The sequence below is a fragment of the Mirounga leonina genome, unplaced genomic scaffold, assembly GCF_011800145.1.
Source record: "Mirounga leonina isolate KUSES-001 unplaced genomic scaffold, KU_Mleo_1.0 Mir_127, whole genome shotgun sequence".
In the NCBI taxonomy this organism is placed as follows: domain Eukaryota; kingdom Metazoa; phylum Chordata; class Mammalia; order Carnivora; family Phocidae; genus Mirounga; species Mirounga leonina.
The window spans coordinates 10,837,392-10,861,669 of NW_023270316.1; the positions used below are offsets into that span (position 1 = coordinate 10,837,392).

Sequence of the window (24,278 nt, forward strand, 5' to 3'; positions counted from 1 at the left end):
AAATCACTTAAGAGTGTACACTAAGGCTTTCGGAGCTTATGATCAAAACTGCTGTTTACTGGTTTCTCTGAATTCTTAGGGGGCCCGGGCAGAGCAGCCAAAGCTGAGAGAATTCGGGAAAATGCCCTAGGACGCGCGCGGAGTTGGGGTTTTGCTCTAGGCATTTAACTATTCCTAATGGGTTCTGCAGAACTTCCCCAGAGAGGTTCAATTTTAAGTTGTTGTGACTGTTTGCAAGCACGGAAACCACAAACTCGAGGTTTTGGGGGTGGGAGTCCCAAGATTTTAAAGGCTGGTTGACAGGACACAGAAGTCCAATCCTCTAGGAGGCCAGAAGGCTCTCACCCTGCAAGGTCATGAGGGATTAGACGCTACTCGGCGGCGGGGCCTGAGGTGGACTCGCTCTGGGTTCATCAGTAGATGGAGCCTCACTGTGGCTTTAGGGAGGTGCTCCTAAACCACAGGCAAATGATCCCGTTCTTGAAAAACACAGCTCACAGTGCAAGTGCGCGTCAGAACAAGTGCTCTCCAGGGCTCCGTGCAGGACAGTAATGGGAAGGAATGAGGTGCTGTGTCTCATGACCCCAGGCCGGGTCTCTAAGCAAATCAACTGTATGGTGTCTATAACGTAAAACCATGTCTAACACGAAAATTTCTCCCAACAAGTTCAAAAGAAGAAAGAGAAGGGAATCACACCAGACATAAGAGGATCAGGACGGAAACTACGAGAAATGGATGATGAAAAGGGGCACAATGGAATTGTTTTAAAAATTAACATGCAGCTCTTAACATGGAACCTGACAAAACGGGGGAAGGGTGGGGAGCAGGGAGCTATGGGAGTTGGGGGAGAAGGAGGGAGAGCGGTCACGGTTCGGGAGGGATATATGCTTTTTGATCAGATTGGTTAAGGAAAACACCCTGCAAATGGGCCCGCCGCCCACTAGTAGCAGGCATGCACGCGCGCACGCACGGCTCCGTGTGCCATGGACAGGAGCGCAGCCCTCATTATGAACATGCTCCACTCAGGTGGTCACACAGAACACCCTGCTGCTGGCCTCTGCATCTCCCCGGGGAGCTTAAATCCTCGAGCCTCCGAGGTCTCCCAGTTTCCCAGCGACTTGACACATCCCGCGTGCTCGCACCTGCATGATTCCAAGGTCTGTGGGCTCCTTGCGAGATGAGTGCTTGCAGTTTGCTTTACATATATTTTCAGCTGTGATTTACTCTGCACGTAGCTCACCTCTGGTTTCCATTTCTGTATCATTCTTCCAAAACAACGAGGAGTTGATGTACAGTTGCTGAACTGCTAGTGTTCTTGCCTGGCAACTGTGGACCATCTCGGTCAAGGGTAAATGATGAACTTCACTGGGCATTATTTTACATCGATTCCCTTAACATCCTGAAGCCCTGGCCACATCCTATATATGGGCCCTCACCAAGTCAGGTGGCCATGCATTTCTCCAGATACAAGGCTCTCTTCTCCCTCTTTAGTTTTCTACCTCCCGACCCCAAGAGTTCCCCACATTCAACTGTGTCTTCATTTCCATAGTGTGGCCTTGAGAGCTAACACTCCAGTGTGCCCCTGAAAGTCTACTCTCCTAACTCCAAGCTGGAGAGCAATTGTCAATGCTCTTAAAGTGACAGAATCGACTCGCTGCAAAACATGACATGTCTCTAAAATCACTGAGGTGGAATGAGAATCTTAATTCAACTTTTTTTCCCCCTAAGATCTTTGTGGGCTACACCGTTAACACTGGAGGCCAAACAGAGCGAGGGTTCGCTGCCATGCAAAACGCGTTCCCCTCTACTCAGCATCGGGCCCAGCAAAGCCAACCGGGCCGAACTCTCCAGGAAGCACGGAGAATTAGATCCCGGAGCTGCCATTCTCTGGGAGGGACGCCCCCGGCGGCGAAGGGGAACGGAACAGCGTGCACGGCGGCAGCCACCGGGGCGGCCTCCTAGCCGAGCGCGGTGACAACTCCATCCGCACAGTCTCGAGGTAGCTGTCAATCAGGACGCATCATTTAATCCAACAGCACTCGGAGGACTCTCTCCCGACAACCCACATGACAGCAGATCTACAGCTCTATTTATATCAGCGCCCAGTTGTGTTTACAATGCGGTGGCAATTAGAAAAGATGCAACAGGCAGCAATATTATGGAGATTTCCATTTTGCAGTACTGCCCCGTAAAGTGGGATCCAGCTTCACCGAGTCAGGCTAAATGACAAAAGGCTATTTTCTTCACTCTCCCAGCGCAGACAGCACTTCATTTGCAGCTACCTATAATTAGATTAATGGTGTAGTGCAGTACAAAGCAGGCCCACTTCACATCAGATAGCATATGAATTAGGACAAACACTTATTTCTACTCCAGGCAGAGAAAGCAATGACTGGGGTATTTAGCATACCCTTTATGGTGGAATGAGATGTTAATTGTGTCCCATTACCTCTAAACTGCTTGCTTGTTGTATAAATCACTGTGCTAATTGATGCAGAGATAGAAATGTAGCCACAGGCAAGAAAGCAAAGGAATGAGGGCTGAAGATGTTGGATAAAGGATTATCGAGTAAAACCATATGGAGATGAGGCTCCTTTGAAACCTTTCCTTTCTGCCCATGAGCAGGATTTCTTAAAAGTACCGAAAAACTCTCGGTGTGAGGAGAGAGAATTTAATCTTTCACATTCCTTTTTAGAAACACCCGTTTCTTTTAAAAGTTCCTGGCTGCCAGAAATCCAAATAAGAGGTATGTGGAATTAATCTGAATATATACTTACAAAAACACGGGCTGTGTCGGGCTGTGTCGTTTTCAAAGCCAGATCTCCCTATCTGGGTTTTTGGCTCACGGGTTAATAAGGAACACTTGTAAACTACCTGAAGCAGATGTTTCTGACCCATCCACAGGGCAAAAATAAATTCTTTCCCAAGACTTGGGAGTTGTTCTTACAGACCAAAACAAAACAAAACACAAAACTCTGCTGGTTTAAGTCTGTTATGGACTCCAGTTACATAGAAGGATTTATTCAGGATGTGAATCCAACAGAACCATTTCTGATCTGCTACTGAAACAATAATTTTAACACCATCGCCAAAACACTGAAATCGGACTACTCCGGTTCATGATTTTATATCGACAGTAAGGGATTAGAAAGGAAATCTTTTTTCTTGTTCTTCCCCCTAAAACTAGCAAAACATAATAAACAAAAGCACGCAGCAATTTAAAAGCACCAGTCTTACTACAGAATGCTACCCTTCTCTTTTTAAAATGTCCTATTAGGCACTCAACAGCTCTTATTAGGGTAAAAATGAGTGTCCCAGAGGTGCAAATATAGAAACCAAATGCTACGCTCAAAAAGCCAAACTTGTAAAGATCCACAGATGAACGTGCTCTTTGGAAGTTTATCAATCAAGTGCATGCACCCTGGGTTATGTGTTCACGAATTTTTTCATAGCAAAGCAACAGTAAGGTGCAAATTACTGTTGTGCACTTTTTCACAAATCCAGCTGCTTAGTAATTAGCACTGTTATAACAAACTTACACGGACAGCAAATACAGTGGGTCAGTTAATAGTTCAAATTCTCAACTTCAGAGTAACAGTTAATCTACCCACCTATCGCAAATGCACTTTTGAGAAGTACCATGTGTAGCTTTGCCTTGTGAAATCCAAATACCGTAATAACTTGCCGGACAATAAAACAACGTCCCAGGAAACTAGCATGTCTGGTTCCAGTTATCACCATTGAAACTTGGAGAAAAAAGTTGAGAGCTTCTTTGGTGGGGGCGAGTCCACCTTTCCAGAACCAAGTAGTCTTGACCTCAACATCAGTAACACCTGTCCTGCAACTGCCAACTCAACAGCTTAAGGTCATGATGCTAAATAATATGTATTATTTAGAGTATACTTTATATGATACTTAAATACACACAAACATGTACATGTATATAAAGAAACATCAAGGGTCCTTGAAATGGAAACAAATGTCAGCAAGATAAAGAGCATGAGCTGCCCTGAAATAACACCTCCCACGCGTGCAGCTAGGCGACAGAAATGGAAGTGCATCGAAGGAAAGATCTGGAGGCAGTGTAAGGGCCCGCTCCCAATCATTAATTGCTTGTTTGGACCATTTAAACTAGAGCAGGACAGCCCACAGAAAACACCAACACAGCCCGCGCTTTCTCCTGGTGTTAACAGGCGAAAATATATGGTTTCTGATATTGTGACCCAGTTCCCCGGCATTTGCTCCCTTTAATTGAAAAAGGCAGTTAAACACAAAGTAAATCATTCAGTTAGGTTAGTTGTTTAATGACACTTAACTGATAATGGCAATATGTGGTGGTGACATAATGCACCACTTTCAACACCGGCCCGCTTGCGGTTATGAATCAATCTCTACTCCGCGTTTTACTGTTTCACGGCTAAGTTGGTTCTCGAACTTCAGTCCTTTGCTGGACCGCTCAATGTGCCACAAGGAGCCCAGTGGTGCAAAATCTCATTAAGGACAGTTTTTGAGGCAAGAATCACAAAAACAGAGGCGGGAGGAAAAACAATAAAAATACCTGAAGCCCATTTCCGCAACTCATCTTTCAAAGTTCTTGCTAAAAAAGAAGTTTCCTTAGAGAAAGGAACTATCTTAAGGCTAGCATCAAAACCTTTGAGGGAATGAATAAGTTTTTTGTTTTGTTTTTTTTAAAGATTTTATTTATTTATTTGAGAGAGAGAATGAGATAGAGAGCATGAGACGGGGGAGGGTCAGAGAGAGAGGCAGAATCCCTGCCGAGCAGGGAGCCCCACACGGGGCTCGATCCCGGGACTCCAGGATCATGACCTGAGCCGAAGGCAGTCGCTTAACCAACTGAGCCACCCAGGCGCCCCGAGGGAATGAATAAGTTTGCGCATAGCTCCAGCTTCTTCCCAAAAGACAATTCCCTCTGAAGAGAAAAGTATGGTGACAACTGTCAACAACACAAAATCTAACCTATTTTTTTTCCAATTTTGTGTTTTCATCAGAAACACAAGTCCTTCCAATTCTAATACCCTAAGATAAGCAACTTTTCTTTTCTCACAATAGTGCTGAAAACTAAACTGAAAAAACATTAAACCCAGTACTTAATAAATCCTATTTCCTCAGTTGTGTTCCACTGAGGTTACCTTCCCTGTAATTTGAATCACTGGTGTCTCAAGATAGAGCCAGAACTGATGGAAAAGAAAAAGAGCTAGGGTACAGGAGGAAGCCAGCCCACTCCCAGGTGTGGGACAGGACAGTGGGTTCCTCAAGAAGTGAGTCTGTGAAAGGGGGGACACTTCCCCGGTGCCCAGCGCAGCGGGGATGTTGTGTGCAGGTGGGCCACCATAAAGGAGCCCCGCCTCTGCTTCACCCAGGTGCCCACAAGCTGTCTAACAAGCAGGTCCATCCACCACAAAGGTAATTTGCTGGAGTAAGTGGCACTTTCCCATCCAGAAAGGCAAGTCCGTTGACAATGTACTATAGAGAACTCACAAAACAGAACACGTGCATCCTGTTTGATCAGGAGTCTCTGTGACACATTATGACTATAATGAGTCATTTCTTTCTTATACAAGAAAAAATATTATAGATCTTCGAAAGCCTTGTACTCAATTATGTAACAATACCAACATCTGTGAACAGTACAGGCTGTTTCTATTCTGTACCCTGAATTGTTTTACATAATTACACATTTATAAGGTATTTGGTAAACCAGTAAGAAGGTACCTTTTTAAAGTACTATATAATTTGGGGTACAATAAAGTGTTCTTTTGAAAATCTATAGTTAGGGCAGCATCAGCTTACAGAAAAGTACAGGAAATGTTATAAAAACACACTTATGTAAATAAGCACATAGGTAGGGAAACGTACTATTTTGCTATGGTCCCCACCCCTCTATTTCCTCCTCTTCTATTTGAATTGTTCTTTGCTCATCTCAAGCTAAAGTAATGTTGTCTATAGGACTCTGGGGAAAAAAGACGGGGAGCTTGGCCTTCCCTTGTAAGTTCTTTAGTCCTGAGATGGAACACCAAAAAACCTGGGGAGTGTGCCAATGCCAGGGGCTCTTCAACAATACTTTTGGCTTTACGTGGATTTTTTCTAATGACAAAATAGTTTTACTACTATGAATCTAGTAAAGAAACTCAGAATCTAATAAGCCAAAATGTCGGCTTGTACTGGTCAGAAATCTGAAACTAAAATAGATTAAGGCAAGGCAAACAAACCTACAGATGATACTACTGTGTAGTAAACTGCTGGCCTAGAAGATAAAAGCAGAAAACTACAGATCATAGTACGACACCCCGAAATATGCCCCTTTGGTGCAAGGATTATTTTGAGCTGAAAGCAATTAGTTCTCTGCCCTCCCCCTCCTGTCTAAAAGGTGTCTTTCTCTCCCATACAAGGAAGAGAACTACTCCAGAACTACTCTTACCACCTGAGAAGGCTCTTATCTGCATAATAAACCTTACTAAAAAACTGTATTTATCATACATTTCCTAGTTACCTTCCCACAACTTACCCCCACCCCCCTGAGGTCCCCAACCCCCTTTCCTTTGTCTCCACACTATATTGTCCTTTGTTAAAATAGTATATAGCCCCAGATTCTAAATGTCTCCTTAAGTCACATTTCTTTGGGAATTCCCATGCAGAAGTACATAATATAATCTATTTTTTACTCTTGTTAATCTGCCTTTTGTCAGTTTGATTTGCAAGGCTCTAGGCACTGAAATCTAAGAGGATAGAGGGAAAAGATTTCCTCTCCTACACAACCCAACAACAGCTGGTCCAAAGTACTGGGAATGATCTTATCGGGGAACAAGAAATTTCTTCTGCCCTTCAAGATCCTTCTAGCTGTACTAAAGTTCAGAAAGACATGAGACAGATTAACAGGAGAAAATCAAATTTAAAATTATACTATGGGCAATCTATACGGACATGAAATTGCAAAGACAGGCAAAATGAGGTATCTCTGTCATGCTGAACACTGAGAAGCAAGTAACAGGTCTGGGACCTCAAAGGGAAGGAATGCAACCTTCAGGAAAAATAAAAAAGAGTGTATGTTTAGTAGGCAAATGTTTGCTGGGACACTCAGAAACAATGGAACACAGAGGACTTTGATCAAACAGACCGTTCTGGTTCCTCCCTGTCTACCAGACCTAGTTCACAGTATAATGTAGTTATCTATGGTGACAGCTCTCTTCCTGGAGCAGGTCCTCAATCTAAATTCTTTTCAGGCAGTTGTGGGGGAGGTAAAGAGCTTTTCCTGAGTCTGCTGGGTTTGACTGCTTTTACCTCAAAATTATCTTCATGCCAAAGTGGCCCATCTTGGGTTGGCCTGTTCTTGGCCTCTGCAATCTATCAGGGGACTGCTTAGCAATTTTATAGTTTAAAATTCTAACCTATCTTAGAAGTTTAACCTGTGCTACTAAACGGACTTCTGGCGTGTCACACATCGTGCATTATACAGAACATACAATACTGAAGATAGAAGAAACCTGTAAAGCCATGTGGTCGGTTGAGGGAAGAGGAGATGTGGCCACCATATTGGAAGCAGCAGAGGAGAGTAAAAAAGAAAAAAAAAAAGCACACGTCTTTAAAGCCAAATGCCTTGAATTTTGATATCCCAATAGATATCACCTTTTGACAAGTGACCTAACTTCTCAGAACAAATCTCTTCATTTCTAAAATCGATATAAAACATGCATTAAATGAGTGAGGGATTAAAGTGACAAAGATGTGCAAACTAACTAGCAAGGGCCTGACAGTAACTACTCACCAAATATTATTTTGTTTCCATCCCAAATACCTCTGATTGTCCAAAAAGAGACGGTAGTAGGTATGATTTGTTTTTTCACTGCATATCGTAAAACATCTTAATAGCAACTTCTACTTGTTACAGTTCTAGTTCTACGGTTCCATATTCAGAAGCAAATAGACTAAATTTTTCAAATACTACATCTGGCTCTAAGATCAAAGAAAGGAAGTTGGTTCTGATATTAAGAAGGCTTCCAGATCAGGCAATGCAGGATTCTAGGGTCATCCTTTCTTTACTGTCATACTGAATTAGAGAAACAGTTTGGTTCATTCATTCAAAAACCATTTATCAAGCATATAGGAGCAATACAAGAATATAATATAAATAGGACAAAATGACTCCTGACGTCAAACACCATCATCTAGCCTGAGAGAAAAGACATTCATGAATGATACGGATATAAATATACAGGAGTCCTACAAAGGATGCAATCAATATGAGGTGGGCTTTTTTATTTTAGCCCCTCTCTTGAAATTAAGTAAAAGGAAACAAAACCTTTTTTTGATACTCAGAATACTCAGACCACTAACTCTGTGAGCATTTTCCCCACCCCAAGCAATTCTCCCAGTTGGTATCTACCACCTGGGTGTTCTACAGTTGAATTCGGTTCTGACACTATCTACCCACAGTGTCAGACCTCACAGATTAAAGGCTCAGTCCCACAAGATAGCCCCCACATCAGGGGCCAACCGCAAGTCCGGGTGGTCACCGGTGCCTGCCATAAACTGGAGCTTCCCACGACCCCCTCCCTCAGATTTGATACTTTGTTAGAATGGCTCACAGAACTGAGGAAGGTCATTTACCTACTACTCATTTACAAAAGGAAACACCTCAGGAACAGCCACATAGAAGAGATGGATAGAGCAAAGTATGGCGGCAGGCGTGCCGAGCTTCCGCGCCCATTCCAGGTATGCCACCCTCCTAGCACCTCCATGTCACAGGTCAGCAATCTAGAAGCTCTCCAAACCTCTTCAGGTGGAGTCTCTTACGGAGGCTTCATTATGGAGGCATGATTGATTAAATCGTTGGCCATGAGTGGTTAGTTCAACCTCCAGCCTCTATTCCCTCCCCAGAGGTTGGGGGTGGGGGTGGGGGGTAGAGCTGAAAGTTCCAGTCCTTTCATCACCATCTTGGCTTTCCTAACAACTAGGCCTAGGCCCCATCTTAAGAGGCTTTTCAAAAGTCACCTCATGAACATAAGCTCAGGTCTGGTTGAAAGGGGCTTGTTATAAATAATGGAAGATGCTCCTTTTACCTTCATCACTCATTTCACTTAGGAAATTCCAAGGGATTGAGGAGCTCCATGCCAGGAAGGGGACAAAGACCAACATATATTTATTAGAAATCACAGTAGCCATTAAGTCAAAATTCTGACACCAGAATTCTTGGGCATATTCTCTGAGAAGATGCTGGATGCTGCACTGGGTGGGTCTACAAGTCATCAAAACATACAGATCTAAATCTCTCTCTAAAGCACATGTAAACACGTAACTTACTTTTCACGCCTCATTCTCCTCATTTGGAATTTCCACTGATAATATCCTTAGCCTAATAAATTGGCCTTCCATTCAATTCTCATGAGTGTTCTCCTGCCTAGAAACTTTGCCATATCCATGCTATCCATCATAGTCTTCTCCCAGACTTAGGGTCTATGTTTCTAATTTCTCATGGCAGGAGAATTCATATTTGAGGAAACTGAGAGATTTATGAGAGAGAGAGGGAGAACTGGGGCCTGAGTTTGTGAGTGAACCTTGAAAGTTCTTATAAAATTTAAGATGTACTTTATGGAGTCAACAATAGTTAAAGGCTTGTACAAGTCCTACAATAAAGAGGTATATAAAACAAGCTAATAATCCCCCCTCCAATCCTACTCCCCTGAAGTCATGAAATAATTTGTATTATAAATCTTCTACTCACAAAGATCTATAAAAACATAAACCCACATATCTATTTTGACAAATGCTTCCACACTGGGTAAAATACAAGGAAGCCCCCTTATTTTAAAAGGGGGAAATCCATGATATTTTGCCATTCAACATCCTTGACTCACTATAAGCTTTTAGACACAGGGATGAACTTCTAAACACAGGAAGAAAGGCTTATTGGTGTGAGTCGTTATTGAGATTAAAATAAGATTCTACTTGCCAATGGCAGGCAGATGATGTATCCTTTGAACTGGACACCCTTCTATATGTTTTTAAATAAATATCACCCTAAACAATGGTCTTATTGGTACCTATGAAAAGATCAAATTTTTAAAAGAACACAAAGAAGTTTAACAGCTAGCCTTAGGGACTCCCTTTAAAAAAATGGAAGAACAGAAATTAGACTAGGAATAATAATTTGAATCCACATCTAACATAAATTCCCCTTCTCCATGCTCATATTTACCCCTTATACCCCCAACGCCATGTCCCGACCCTCTGGAAGATCTTCTGGATCTCTGGGGCCCTGGTCTCAAACCTGAGAAGCTCTAACACCTCAGCAAGTTCCCTTAGACCCTAAAACTCCTCCAACTTCCCTAGAAAATCCCATAAACATCCAGCTGCCTGTTTGACTTCCCTCTCTACAAGTTTCACAGAGAACACTATAGCCGGATCTCCAAGCCCAGGGAATGCAGGTCACTCATGTAACTACTAAGAGCCAGGTAGTGAATTTAGCAGAAGCATCTGAGGTGGCTTGCCGAAGAGCTTTGCTGTCTCTTACAACTCCTCCTACTTTCCACGGCTCTGTAATCAGGCTCTGCCAGCTCCAGGCCTTCATATACAATATTCTCTGCAAATGTATCTTGGACCCCCAATGCAAAGAATTCATGTCCCTTGGACAGCAACAGACTTTTTCAATTATAAAGCTCTTTGACCTCCACTTTCAGAAGATCCTACCAAATTTAGAAAGGGATTAGAAAGATTAGTGGCCATTCACAACTCCCCCTCCCCTCACAGAGGAAACACATGACCAAATTTCTCCTAGGCCCTCCTCCAAATGATCAGCTGGAAACCAATGTTTAGGGGTTGATAAAATCCAACGTTGAATTATGCTTTCAGGAAGGAGAGCATCCAAAGTCCAGTTTAAAACACTTTATATAGACTTTTAAAAGACATAATGCATTAAACCCTGAAGTTCTAGAACACAGAAATCTTTTCACTCCCAACCTAGCTGGAATGGAAGTCTTCTCCCTGATATAAAGAAGCAAACTGAAGATAATTTAATTGGATGAGCGGGTCAGTCCCTTGATATTCAGGCTGCAATCCAGTTCTTTGGGGCATTAGAAACAATTGTGCTGTTTTAGCAATCTCTACAAAGCCAGAAACATGGCTCCAGAAGCAATTCAAACCTCCCCTATGCATCCCAAAATACTTCCAGGTGCCATAAAAGATCAGGACATTGGAAACAGAATTGTCTTACACTTAAAGAAAGGAAAAATTTGAATAGTAATCACTCTAGACCTCTGATAATTGGCAGAAATACCCCAAAACTCCTTGAAAGAAAGTTGGATACTTTCTCAGTACCTTTGTGATGTAGATTTTCTACCTCCAGCTTCTCTAGGATGTAAGAGCCATTCTTTGAAATGCGAACTTTAGGGAGATGATTCTCATCAGAAGGGGAGAAAGGAGAGAGGCGGTGGTAAAGGGAAGGTATTTGGAAAACAGGCTACTGAAAAATCATAAATGTCTTCTCCAGAAAGATTAGAAAAATCTTTAGCCATCTGAGCAGGAGACCTTAATATATTCCATGTGCCAGAAACACAATTTGGATCCAACTGCTCTTTTATGAATTGGTAAGTTTTGCATTAGACCTGCTTTGTGGCTAAAATTTGAAAATGAAAACTGTAAGATCTATACGCATCTGTAGGTTTATGTTTGTCTATATATGTATGTTAGAAATGTGTCATATTTTTCTACCTCTGGATGGTATTGCCAAAATTAATTTGTAAGAGCTCTAAAATTAATTGGCTTAAAATTAAGCACTTATAAATTAAGTATTCCTAAAGTTCTCAGAAATACAACAAACCCAAATGCTTTCTAGGTTCACTTGGTCTGGGAAACTAGTCAACATTAAAACTAGTTTAAGGGGCACCTGGGTGGCTCAGTTGGTTAGGCGACTGCCTTCGGCTCAGGTCATGATCCCGGAGTCCCTGGATGAGTTCCGCATCGGGCTCTCTGCTCAGCGGGGAGCCTGCTTCTCCCTTGGACCCTCCCCCCCTCATATACTCTCTCTCTCTCTCTCATTCTTGCTCTCTCAAATAAACAAATAAATAAATCTTTAAAAAAAACTAGTTTAAGTGTGCTGGTTTAATTAAAATAGGTCTTCAGTTATCAATATTCAATATAATACTTTTATTCTACCTTGGCTTACTAAATATGTTTATTATCTTGGCAAATTTTGACAGCAAGAAAAATAGCTTGGAATGATGGCTATGTCTCACGTCTCACAAAATTTTTGTGAGTAGTCTAAACATATTGCTGGAATTTACATAGATGTAAGTGGGATAAGAGTCTTTAGATGAACTTCTTCACAATAATTATATTTTATGGTATGTGTACCTAAAAATAGTTTCCACAGTCTTCTAGCTAACTCAAAATGTTCCAGTTTTGCTAAGTTTTGGGAGTGTTTGCTGTCAACAGTTACTCTCTCACTAGTTCTTTGACCCCAATGTTGCTGTCCCTGAATGAGATCATACACGTTATCTGAAGGGTAAGACTAGGGAAAGAAACATGCTAACATGGATTGAAGGCTTCTCTGGTTCTACAAGTAACCTTCTGAAGTTGGAGAATACCACTGGGCTCAAAGTGTCTTCTAGAGAGGGGTTCTCATTTAAATGGTTACAGATTGCAGATGGGCCAAAACCAGCCATAACCACCCAATATCTGGGCAACTGGGGGAGTATTCATTTGATCTCTTGGTTTATTAAAAATTATGGGGAAGCTAAAAAGTCCTAGAAATGTTGGCAAGGTAACTTCAAATGGAATGCATATGTTATTACACAAACTTATTAAGTACAAATCCCTTGAAAAGAAACTTTAATATTAAAGAAATTATAATATATCCCAAGGAGAATTCTAGTCTCAATAAATGACAGCAAATATAAGTACTAGATCACTACTGCCTTTGGTCTGGCATCTGCAGGAGGAAATTATACACTCAACCAGTTTGACTCCTATGTGACTTTCAACCTTTCTACACTCTTCTTGGAGCATGGAGAGTCTGGAAACTCCATTCATTTTAAAACTAATCGCCTCAATCTGAAGATGGTCCCAGGAGAAAAGAAGCTGAACCAGAATTGTTTAGCTCCTTTCCTGGACAGTGGGACTACATTCCTGCCAAATTTCTTACTTCAACTAAGTTCAGAGCTGGAGTGATTAGACGATATTCATCATCATTCAAATATTGTTCATCTTATCTTAAAAAAAAAAAAAAATCTGTTACTCATTCTCCCTGAATGGCAGAAGCATGATTTAACTGAATATTCCTTCAAAACTCTAGAGACTCTTACGTTGGGGACAATTAAATACTGGCACCTCCAGAAAAGTCTCATTATCCTATGAACCAGAAACACAAAATATTGTTTTTCTTGGCTTCTTCTGTGTCATTTTGAAACCTGTCATCTGTGAAAGAAAAAGCTTTATTTTTAATGTCAAATATACTTAAGATTTGTTTATAACAGAAAGTATGTCAAAGTTCACGAGTTTTGGTCTTAGTGGCAACCCACGCTCTTTATCATGAGAAGGCATGACATGAAAGGCTGAAACTAACTTGACAAAAATATTACTCATCCCAACATAAACGTCTGTCTTGAGGCACCCTGCAGGCTTGCCTATTACTGGGCCAAATAAAAGAGGTAAAACGGTACCAGAAAGGTGGGGATGAAGCCACATAGCCTAGAAACAGTGACTCCTGGCCCAGAAGAAAAAAATGGGAAGACTTTCTCTGTCAAACATTAAAAGTCATCAACATCGGAATTACAAATATTTCACTAACATCTTATATCCTGCAGAATGGATTGATATGCCATTTCTCTCTGCCCAACACCCCAGTGGAGTAAAACTATCTCCCAGGGCAATAAGCTCTAGTTTTACCAGTATGTGAACACGATGCTGACAAAGGAAAACAAAACAAAACTTATTTTCTAGGCCTCTTTTGGGAACAGCAAAGACTGTTGGTATTTAGAAAAGGTGAAGCAGTTCCATGCTGAGCAATGGAAGGAAACACTGTTCTATGCAGAGACTGCACACCTGTGATTTTCACCTGTAACAGGTGGAAAAGCCTCCACCTGTCACCCCAACTCATGCTTTTCCACGACGGCATGAACTGACAGCAGTGATTTTGCCCACAAGGCTGATTCAAGTCTTGTCGGCTGTCACTGCCAAGTTCTCAGAACCAGAGAATTGAGTCAATGCCTTGTTAAAAGGTATGGACAAGGTTGGAGGGCAGAATACAAAATTTTTCTCTACTACAAAAAAATCTGTTAACAAAATAGAGCTGACTCTTGGAACTGCTCCAATCCTAGAAATATCACTCCAACAAAACAGTTCAATGGGGAGGAGTTCATTTTGAAACATCCTTCAAGAATACTCTTGGTAGTGGAATATTATTCAGCCATAAGAAGGAATGAAGTACAGATACCTGCTACAACAGGTGAGCCCCCAAAAAATCTTACACGAAATGAAGGAAGCCAAACACAAAAAGTCACATGTTCTAGGATTCCATTTATATGAAACATCTAGAATGGGAAAATCCAGATACAGAAAGTAGACTAGTGGCTGCCACAGGCTGGGGAGGGAAAGGAGGAGTGACTGCTAAGAATTATAATAGTTTCCCTATGGGCTGACGACAATGTCTTGGAACTAGAGAGCGGTGACAACCCTGTCATTGTAATAATTGCCATTAGAACATTTTTTAATTAATTAATTAATTTGAAAGAGAGAGAGCACAAGCAGGGGGCAGAGGGAGAGGGAAAAGCAGATTCCCTGCGGAGCAGGGAGCCTGATGCGGGGCTCGATCCCAGGACCCCAAGATCAGGACCTGAGCCGAAGGCAGACGCTTAACCAACTGAGCCACCCAGGCACCCCGCCATTAGTACATTTTAAATGCCATAATACATTTAAAAATAGTTAATGGTTAATTTTAGGTTATGTAAGGGGCGCCTGGGTGGCTCAGTCGTTAAGCGTCTGCCTTCGGGTCAGGTCATGATCCCGGGGTCCTGGGACCGAGCCCCGCATCAGGCTCCCTGCTCCGCGGGAAGCCTGCTTCTCCCTCTCCTGCTCCCCCTGCTTGTGTTCCCTCTCTTGCTGTCTCTCTCTCTCCGTCAAATAAAAAAAAAAATTTTAGGTTATGTAAATTTTAACTCAGTTAAAAGAGTATGGTTGGCCACATGGATGTCGTAAAGCATTCACGTTAAGGCTCTTTAGTTACAAGTATGGATGATGCTAACTGATTTGTGGCTGGGATCTGTATGCGCATCTGTCTTCTCCAACAGACCGTAATAACCTCCATGAGGTAGGGATCATAGTGTCTGGTACCTACAAGATACTCAATATTGTGGATGGAAAAGGAAAAGAATTTATAATCATTCTGGCCAAGCTCTACATGTCTCTACCCGAGCAAGAAGACGCAAAAAGCAGATAGCTATGAAACTTTCCAATGCTGAAGAATGAGATTCTGTGAGCCTCAAACCAGGCAATTACTCTTAGGGAGAAATTTACAGGGTCTTAGAAACCTCAAGGAATTCTTTTGAAAATGTATTTTTGCCTAGACATCATTAAAATTTAGACAGAGGTTCATAACCCCTTTCTTGCTCACAGTATCACTAACGTTCACCTTGCAAAGATGGCCTCACTGATAGAACAAAGGAAATGTCCTGACATGTATTTAATCTGAAGACTCTTAAGAGAATTACAGCGGTTTCTTGACAGGAGCCTGGAAAAGTCCTGGCCAGTCCATATGTATCTGCTACCTCATACCTGGGTAAGTTAGTAACATGCTGCCACTAAAATAAAAATTTTAAGTTGGCTGAGTGTCAAAGAGCATAAGAGGCTACACCCATTCACCATTCCACAATTTTAACTTCTTACTCAAGCAAAGAAAGTAGGCTTCTTGGATATATATTGCAAAGCCAGATTTGGGTTGACTTTTTATTTGCAAATTTTTTTCCTTTTTATTTTCAATAATTTTTACACTCAAAAAATGAGAGAAAAAAGTGACATAATTTTCTGCAAAGATAATTATCTTCTATGAGAAGGAAATCAATTTCCAGTGCAATAAAATAAATTGTACCCCCTGATGATGTAACTTGTGTGACTATCAAATACCGTGATTTTCCCTCTCGTGCCCCACTCTTCTGCTACACTTTTGGCTCTGTTAATTAGGGGAGGGAAGACTAGAATTCAGAGACAAAAGAGACCCCACAAATCCTGAGAGAGAGCATGACCTCTGCTCCCAGCTTCCCATGAGACCTCGCACACTCAGATTTCTATCTTAGGATTCCATGATCAAAGAACTCAATCTTAGAACTCAAGTTGCCAACCACTGCAGTTTCCTAAACATTATTATGCCATTTCATGGCTCCATGGCTATGTTCATGGTATTGGATCCTTCTAGAATACCCTCCCCAGACTCACAATCATTCCTAAGTCACCGCTGAGGTGTCAAGTCAGGGACCTCCACCCTCCCATAGCACCCTGGCTATCTGTCTTACCTACCATACTGTATTGAAATTACCAGTTTAAGTGTCTGTTTCCTTTACCAGACAAACAGAAAAAGGAAACACAGTAATTTTTTAAAAGATTTTATTTATCTGACAGAGAGAGAGAATGGGGGGGGAGGGGCAGAAAGAGAGGGAGAAGCAGACTCCCCACTGATCAGGGAGCCCAATGCTGGGATTAATCCTAAGACCCCAAGATCAGGGGTCCTGAGCCAAAGGCAGACGCTTAACCAACCGAGCCACCCAGGATCCCCTGAAACACAGTAACTTTAAGAAACTTTAATGGCAGAGAAACCCCACCTTAACGAAGCAATCAAAGTAATGTCACCAGTAATGGGACAAACAGAAACATGTGCCTCCCCACAGAATATACTGAGGACACCAAACAGTTCAGTGGTATTCCTGCCAAAAAAAAATGTATAACTTGGGGCGCCTGGGTGGCTCAGTCGGTTAAGCGTCTGCCTTCGGTTCGGGTCATTATTTCTGGGTCCTGGGATCGAGCCCCACGTCGGGTTCCCTGCTCAGTGTGGAGCCTGCTTCTCCCTCTCCCTCTGCCTCTGCTCATGCGTTCTCTCTTTCAAATGAATAAATAAAATCTTTAAAAAAATTTTATAACTTAATCTAATTATGAGAAAACACCAGACAAACCTAAATTGAGACCCAATTTGACAAAATAAAAGGCCTGTCTTAAAAAAACGTAAAGGTCACAAAAGACAAAGACCAAGGAACTGTTCTAGACTGAAGCAGAATAAAAGAACATGAAAAGTAAATGCAATGTGTGACTCTGAATTAGAACCTGGACCAGAAAAAAAATACTTTCTTTTGCTATAAAGGATGTTAGTAGGAAAACCAGCAAAACTTTAAAGGCTTTTAGACTAGACGGTAGCACTGTACCAATGTTACTTTTCTGCACTGTGGTTAATAAGGTAATGCTGCCTTGTCTTTAAGATAAGTTGTTAGTGGGGTCCCTGGGTGGCTCAGTCAGTTGGGCATCTGACTCTTGGTTTCAGCTCAGGTCATAATCTCTGGGTCTTGAGATCAAGCCCCACGTGCTGGAGTTTCTTTCTCCCTCTCCCTCTGCCCCTCCCAGAACTCACTGGCTCTCTAAAATAAATAAATAAATGGGGGGGGGCGCAGAGATAAGTTGTCAGCAACTTACTAAAATGGTTTAGAGAGGGCGCCTGGGTGGCTCAGTTGGTTAAGCGACTGCCTTCGGCTCAGGTCATGATCCTGGAGTCCCGGGATTGAGTCCCGCATTGGGCTCCCTGCTCGGCAGGGAGTCTGCTTCTCCCTCTGACCCTCCCCCCTCTCATGTGCTCTCTCTCTCATTCTCTCTCTCAAATAAATAAATAAATCTTTAAAATGGTTTAGAGAAAATAATCATGGGGGTGGGGGATGACACACAATAAAGCCCACCACAATAAAATGATAATTTGGGGAATCAGTGAAATTATATGGACATTCATAATTGTACTATTTTTACAATTCTTCTAGAACTCTCAAATTATATAAAGATAAGTTTAAAATTTTTTAATGACAAAAACCTAAAGAAAATTTTCCTTTTAGAAGAAAGTAGTAATGTATGGGATTAGAAACACATATGCTATGTTCAGGATAGATGAGAAAATCTGCAGTAATTACTTTTAAAATGACACCAGTGGCTACCCAGAGGGCTAATTGGAAGTTGGCACAATTCCAGGTCACTGACACTATCTCCCAGATTAACCCAACAAACTGGACAGCAGAGCAGTACAAGGAATTTTCTTTAGTTGTGTCGTCATACGTGAGAAGCAAGTACACTGCAAATAATACTGAGCTGTAGCTTTACAAATAAATAATTTCCTCACAGCCTTTACAAACTAAAAAACAACCCATCTCCACCTTAAAGGCAAGCATCCCACAAATACCCTACACAAAAGACAGGGACACTACATTATGCTAGGATTATAGTCTGTAGTCGATGGACGCTCACTGCCTGCAGCAGCAGGCTCTCTATGGGGTTGGTCATTTCAGAGTTGCATTTTCTACGACAAGATTAAGTTAACTGTACTAGCTACAGGGCTATGGAACGAAAAGAGTAAGACTTGGTGTCTGCCATGGGGAAGTTTACCATGACACCTGAGAAGCACGCACCTGTAGAGGTGAGCTGTGGGCCCAGGCATAACTGGAGACCGGTGAGGGGTGGGAGAGCTGCAAGGACTCACAAGGGAGCTCTCTATAAACACCTCCATGTAGGGAAAGGAACCGATTTATTGCCCAGCCACAGAAGACATATACAGGAAGGCAGAGTTCAACCCAACATGAGGAAACAATTTCCAACAGAGCTCTCCAACAATACAGTAGGTGGCCATGTGAAGTGGTAAGCCCCATACTGAACATATTCGAGCCTATCCAGGATGTCCTCTTCAAGTCCTGTAAGAACCCAAGACTCTTACATCATGTAGACTCCAGCATGAAGGTCAGGTTTCTCAATGCGGCAGCCCTGGCCTCTAGTCACTAGATGTTACAGCACCCCCTCCCCGTCGTGAGAGCTAAAAAGGTCTCCAGTCATTGCCAGTGTCCCCTGGGGGGGGGGGGGGCAAAACTGTCCCCAGATGAAAATACTCCAAATAGCAAATTTCTGAGTCTGTGTGTTGAGAAAATGAAATACTACAGAACTCCAGAGGGAGGGCCTAAGGTAGTCAAAGGACTTATGAAGGTAGGATTGGAGAGAAGTCCTGGAGTAAAATAATTCTGAAGAAAGGTAGAGGGAACAGTGAGCTTTCCTAGATAAGGATGGTAGGAGTCAAGGTGTGGAACAGGTAGGAAAGAACAAGGCTGTAAGAGGATCATTAGGAAGCCAGCTGGCCAAGCAGAAGGGTTCAACAGGAGATAAAGTTAGAAAAATTTGTAATGTTGAAATGTGTTGAAGAAATTTCCAATCTAAAGTCAAGGTTGCTTATATTAGCATCCATGACCTATCCATGTCATATGAAAGTTAAAGGTGAATGCAGTCCTACAAGAGATCATGTTCTGGAAGAATAATGAATGAGGTGCTGGATAGGTGACACACCATGTTCTCCACTCCTCTACTTTCAAAAATATTAAATGTTTGCTTTCTTAAATCTGCCATTGCTCTCTGCATGTGAATGACACAGATATGATTCTCATTTTTTAATTAATTTTTTTTTAACAGAGAAAGCGTGAGCAGGGGTGGGAGGGGCAGAGAGAGAGAGGGAGAGAATCTCAAGCAGCCTCCACACCCCCGATGACTCTCATTTTAAAGTCCATGTTTAAGGGGTGCCTGCGTGGCTCAGTTGGTTAAGCGTCTGACTCTTGATTTCAGCTTAGGTCAGGATCTCAGGGTGGTGAGATCAAACCCCACGATGGGATCCATGCTGGGCATGGAACCTGCTTGAGATTCTCTCCTTCCCTCTCCCTGTGCCCCTAGCCACCAGCCCCCCGCCCAACCTGAAGCACACACATGCTCACTCACTCACTCTCTCTCAAAAAATGAAAAATAAAGTCCAGATTGAAGAGAAGCTGAAGGCAAGCAAGTGGGGGGTAGGAAGAGAAAGAGAATAGCAGTCACGGAACACTGGACTAAAACGCATCACGTTTCCTGAAAGATGGTAGAATGTTAACATTCTGGGCAATATTCAAGCAACACCCACATGCCAAGAAGTTTGGAATTTCCAAGCGTATGGATGATCAACACTTCACTCTTTGGTTTGGTTCTATCGATCCGAAAGTGACCACCAATGGGTTTTCTCAAGTTGTGCTGTGGGTGTGAGAAAACCAGGCATGTGGCATCGTCGGGGGGCAGAGCCTGATCAAGGCCAGCGCCCGCCTTCGGAGCCAAGCTCCCTTCCAGTGGGCTGGTCCTCCTCTTGCTGTGGGGCTCAGATGTTCTCAGAAAGGCTCAGGAGGGGCTCACGTTCAGAGGGTGTGCTGGAAACCTGCAAGCCTAGGACTCTGGTGCACCTCTTCTAGCTAAGCACTGGCAGCCAGTGTCGGCAACTTACATCCCTGAGGTCTGGGGTCTGAGATGTCCACAGTGCCCCCCACCCGTGGGCAGTTGAGGCGGCCTGGCCCTAGGGCCCCTTCATCTGTGCATTCAACTGCGAGAGACTGCAAACACCCTTCTGCAGATTCCTCTGTCTTCTGCTGTTTAGAAAAGGGACAGTCTATCTGAGCCGTTACTCAGGGGCAGGAAACTGTAATACACCTATCGAATCACCTCCAAATGTTGTGTACAAAGGAACCTTTTCTTGGTAATTCTTCCCCTGCATTCCAACGAAACTTCTCCAATTGACCTCTGCCAGGTTCTTTATGGATTAGGATTGTGCATCACTCTTTAGAGTTCTCTACCAGTTACACTTTATCTTTCAGGGCCTATGAGAAGCTACTGGATTCACCTTCACTTAGGCTCACATTCACTAAAATATTTTTATTTTAAAAGATAGAGAGGAAGAGATCAAAATATTTACATTTAGAGAAGACTTGAAATAAAAGCGTGACAAATGCAAATGAGCTTGTACAAATGAAGAGCTTTCAATCAGGGCCTCCTGGGGAGCCAGCCACTAACCGGCAGCACCTTCTGCCAAGCATCTCACATTAAACGGAGGTGCTTTCTCGAGGGCTCAGAGAAAGTTCGTGAGTGTGTGAGCCTTGGCCACTATTTCACAACTGAGTTAACCTCTATCCCAAGGGCAACATTTTGCAGCTGCCTGCAGTGAGTCAGTACTTCCTTTTCATTCTTTCCTTTTCTTCTTCATTTTTTCTTCTATTTGGGTAAATTGCCGTTGACATTTATGCCTGTGACTAGGGGCGTAAGAACAAAGTTTGGGTCTGCGTCTTGCTGCTGTGAATAGCTGTCTGCTTTTTAAAAGGCAGAAGTGGAACTAGAGTCACGAGACGTTAATTCGTTCGAATTAAAGTCACCAAATGATGGATAAGGCACACATGAGTACACGTGTGCGCACGCACACACACACACACACAGAATATCAGCAACTACGGCACTTCAAGGTAGTTGAAAAACAGCACCGTTCAGATGGGATTTAGTGGTGTGTTCATCATTTAGTCTCACAAGGAACATCTCTTTCCTCCAGAATTAGCCATATTTGTTTGTCAGAAAGACTTAGTACAGCCAGCACCAAGCATACACAATAGACCCATCACAAAACATTTCTCACATGTTTGAGAGTGTGGAGACTGGTGGTTCTCAAAGCGGGGGCCCCTGACCAGCGGCATCAATGGGAACTGCCTGGGGCTGGCGGTGGGGGCAGGGATCGGCTGCAAGCAGGTGGAAAGGAACTTCTGGGGTGATGGGAATGTTCTACAGCTGAACTGCAGCAGTGGCTGCACAAGGTTATAACCTTCCTACAAATCGCTGGATTGCCACTTACATGGGTGCGTGCTGTCCATGAAGCACAGCTCAAGAGAACTTAGAAATGTGCACAAGAGGGCCTGGTTCATAGTGTCGGATGTTGGCTGGCATCACTGAAGCCATTCAAACAGATTTATCAAATTGTACATGTTCTAAAAGGAACTCATCTCCCCTCAAAGTGTGAGGGTCACATTCTGCCTTGATGTCTTGAGTGGGATCTGTGCTGTAACCTGTAATTGATTCAAAAGGTAAATTAGGCCTAGGGCCGTCATTCCTATTATGAAGATTTTACAGATGGGAAAACGATATCCCACAGAGTAATGTATCAACGGCAAACTGATAATGTAACCAATCCAGCTATACTGCTCCATAATCACTCCCTTTCCTTTCAAAATGCAGCAAGCGTGGATATTTGCTCTAATTCGCAGTAGCAGTCTTCATGATTGCCATCTCTTTCAATAAGCAATGAGTCATCACAAAGTGTATTGACTGGGACACAGGCAAGAGAAGTGATGCCAAGACAAAACACAGAAGAGCTAGACGTGGCCTTGGGTAGAACCTTAGCAAACCACCACCTTTCAGTGCCGGAACTACATACAAGTAGGAATTTAACAATACTGATTTTGTTGACAACTGACAATGCTGACCCTTCCCTGAGCATTGTGCTCCCAGAAAACAGACCCCTCCCGCTCTCTCTGTCCGGTAAATGGCTGAAGGCAAAGAGCCACTCTCCCCACGTGACTTAGATCTAAGTCACAAAACACATTAGACTCACAATGACTCCCTGCGTATGCAACCCAAGCCCTTCCCTTTCGCGTACCTGCTTCTATGCAACCCAAGCCCTTCCTTTTCTTTAAGACGTTCCTTGTTAATAAACATTCTCCCTCTTGTAATAGCCTGAATAAGAGTGTCTTCTCAATGACCCAGTGCCTTTTTTCTTGACACAGTAAATATAATGAACAAGTTTGGCTGGTGTTTCTATCCACTCGTGGTTAACAATGTTATTCGAAACACTTGACATTTTACGATATTCTAGAATACACACGTATACGCACACACATACACGTAATACTTGTATGTGTGTGCTAGAGAACAAAAAGGAGAAGGTAAAATTAATTTGCATATCCAACTACCTACAACTGATCATCCAGGACAGAGGTGGACATTTTTCTACAAAGGGCAGACAGAGCATATCTTTTGGGTTTCGCACGTCATAGGTTAACTCAGAGAGAGTTTATGTTAACTCGCATGTCAGAGAGTTTTTACTTCTTACAATTAGTCTTTAAATCTATAAAATTATTAAGTAAACCAGTATGTTTTTTTAAAAAATAATAACTTTCAAGAATACCTATGTATTTGAAACACCTGCATGGGGTCACCTTTCTAAAATGTACTATGTAAGTACTCCTTATAGAAGTACAATAAAGAGAACATAATTTAGCTTATTCTAGTTGCGACAGGTCCCTGTAAGTCACGTGCTACTATCCTTCCTGTAAGAGTATAGTTTTGTAGGGGATTTTTTTGGAGGGGGGGGTCCTTCTTCCAAGTTACTGGCCTTTCAGCTATCATTTGTGTTTCTCAGTCCTCTGCACCATCCTGCTCCCTTCTAACTCCTAGTTTAATAGGTTCAAGGCATGGGGTGCCTGGCTGGCTCATTCAGAAGAGCGTGCAACTCTTGATCTCAGGGCGCCCTGTGTTGGGGGGGTAAAGATTACTTAAAAATAAATAAATAAAAATAAACAAAAAAATAAAACATAAAAAGTTCCCAAGGCAGCATCTCCTATATTAGTCTACAAAATGAGTTCTGGGAAAAGCTAATACATACTCAGTGAAAAAAAGGAAATCAGTAGTCAAAGTAAGTTTGAGAACTACCACTGCATTCCATATTCCCTCCTGAAGATGCAAAATGAATATAAATCCAGTGAAGACTAAGAAGTCCTGAAGTTAAAAAAACATTGTTAAAAACAACAATCACATTGTTGAGGGGCGCCTGGCTGGCTCTGTCGGTACAGCATGCGACTCTTGATCTGGGGGTCAATGAGTTCGAGCCCCACATTGGGAGAAGTTACCTTTAAAAAAAATCGTTTAACTGACCTTTTCCCAAATTATCTGAAATAGAACATATTTTTTGCAGCACCGCCATTCACATTGCTTGGCAAAACTGTCCTAAACATATACACAGAGATCAACTAATTCTTAGCATTAGCTGCAAATCATTAGAATTAGCTAATTCTTAGAATTCTACGTAAATTAAGAGTCAATAAACTTCAAGTCATGAATTTAATAACACCCATTCAGTGATTTTCAAGTTTTTTTCCAGTTATTCCAGGTTAAATTAAAAAAAAAAAAAAAATCCAGGGCGCCTGGGTGGCTCAGTTGGTTAA

General features: G+C 42.4%; 2 protein-coding genes across 4 annotated transcripts in view; one reads left to right on the forward strand and one right to left on the reverse strand.

The window, feature by feature from the left end:
- The window catches only part of GGACT (gamma-glutamylamine cyclotransferase), a 69,875-nt gene extending 67,647 nt beyond the window's left edge, over positions 1-2,228 (forward strand). Inside the window, exon 2 of the transcript XR_004678860.1 lies at positions 1,729-2,228. The gene's annotated coding sequence lies outside the window, so the exon portion shown is untranslated. The remainder of the gene's footprint in view (positions 1-1,728) is intronic.
- The window catches only part of PCCA (propionyl-CoA carboxylase subunit alpha), a 402,470-nt gene that overhangs the window by 17,431 nt on the left and 360,761 nt on the right, over positions 1-24,278 (reverse strand). The window lies entirely within an intron of this gene.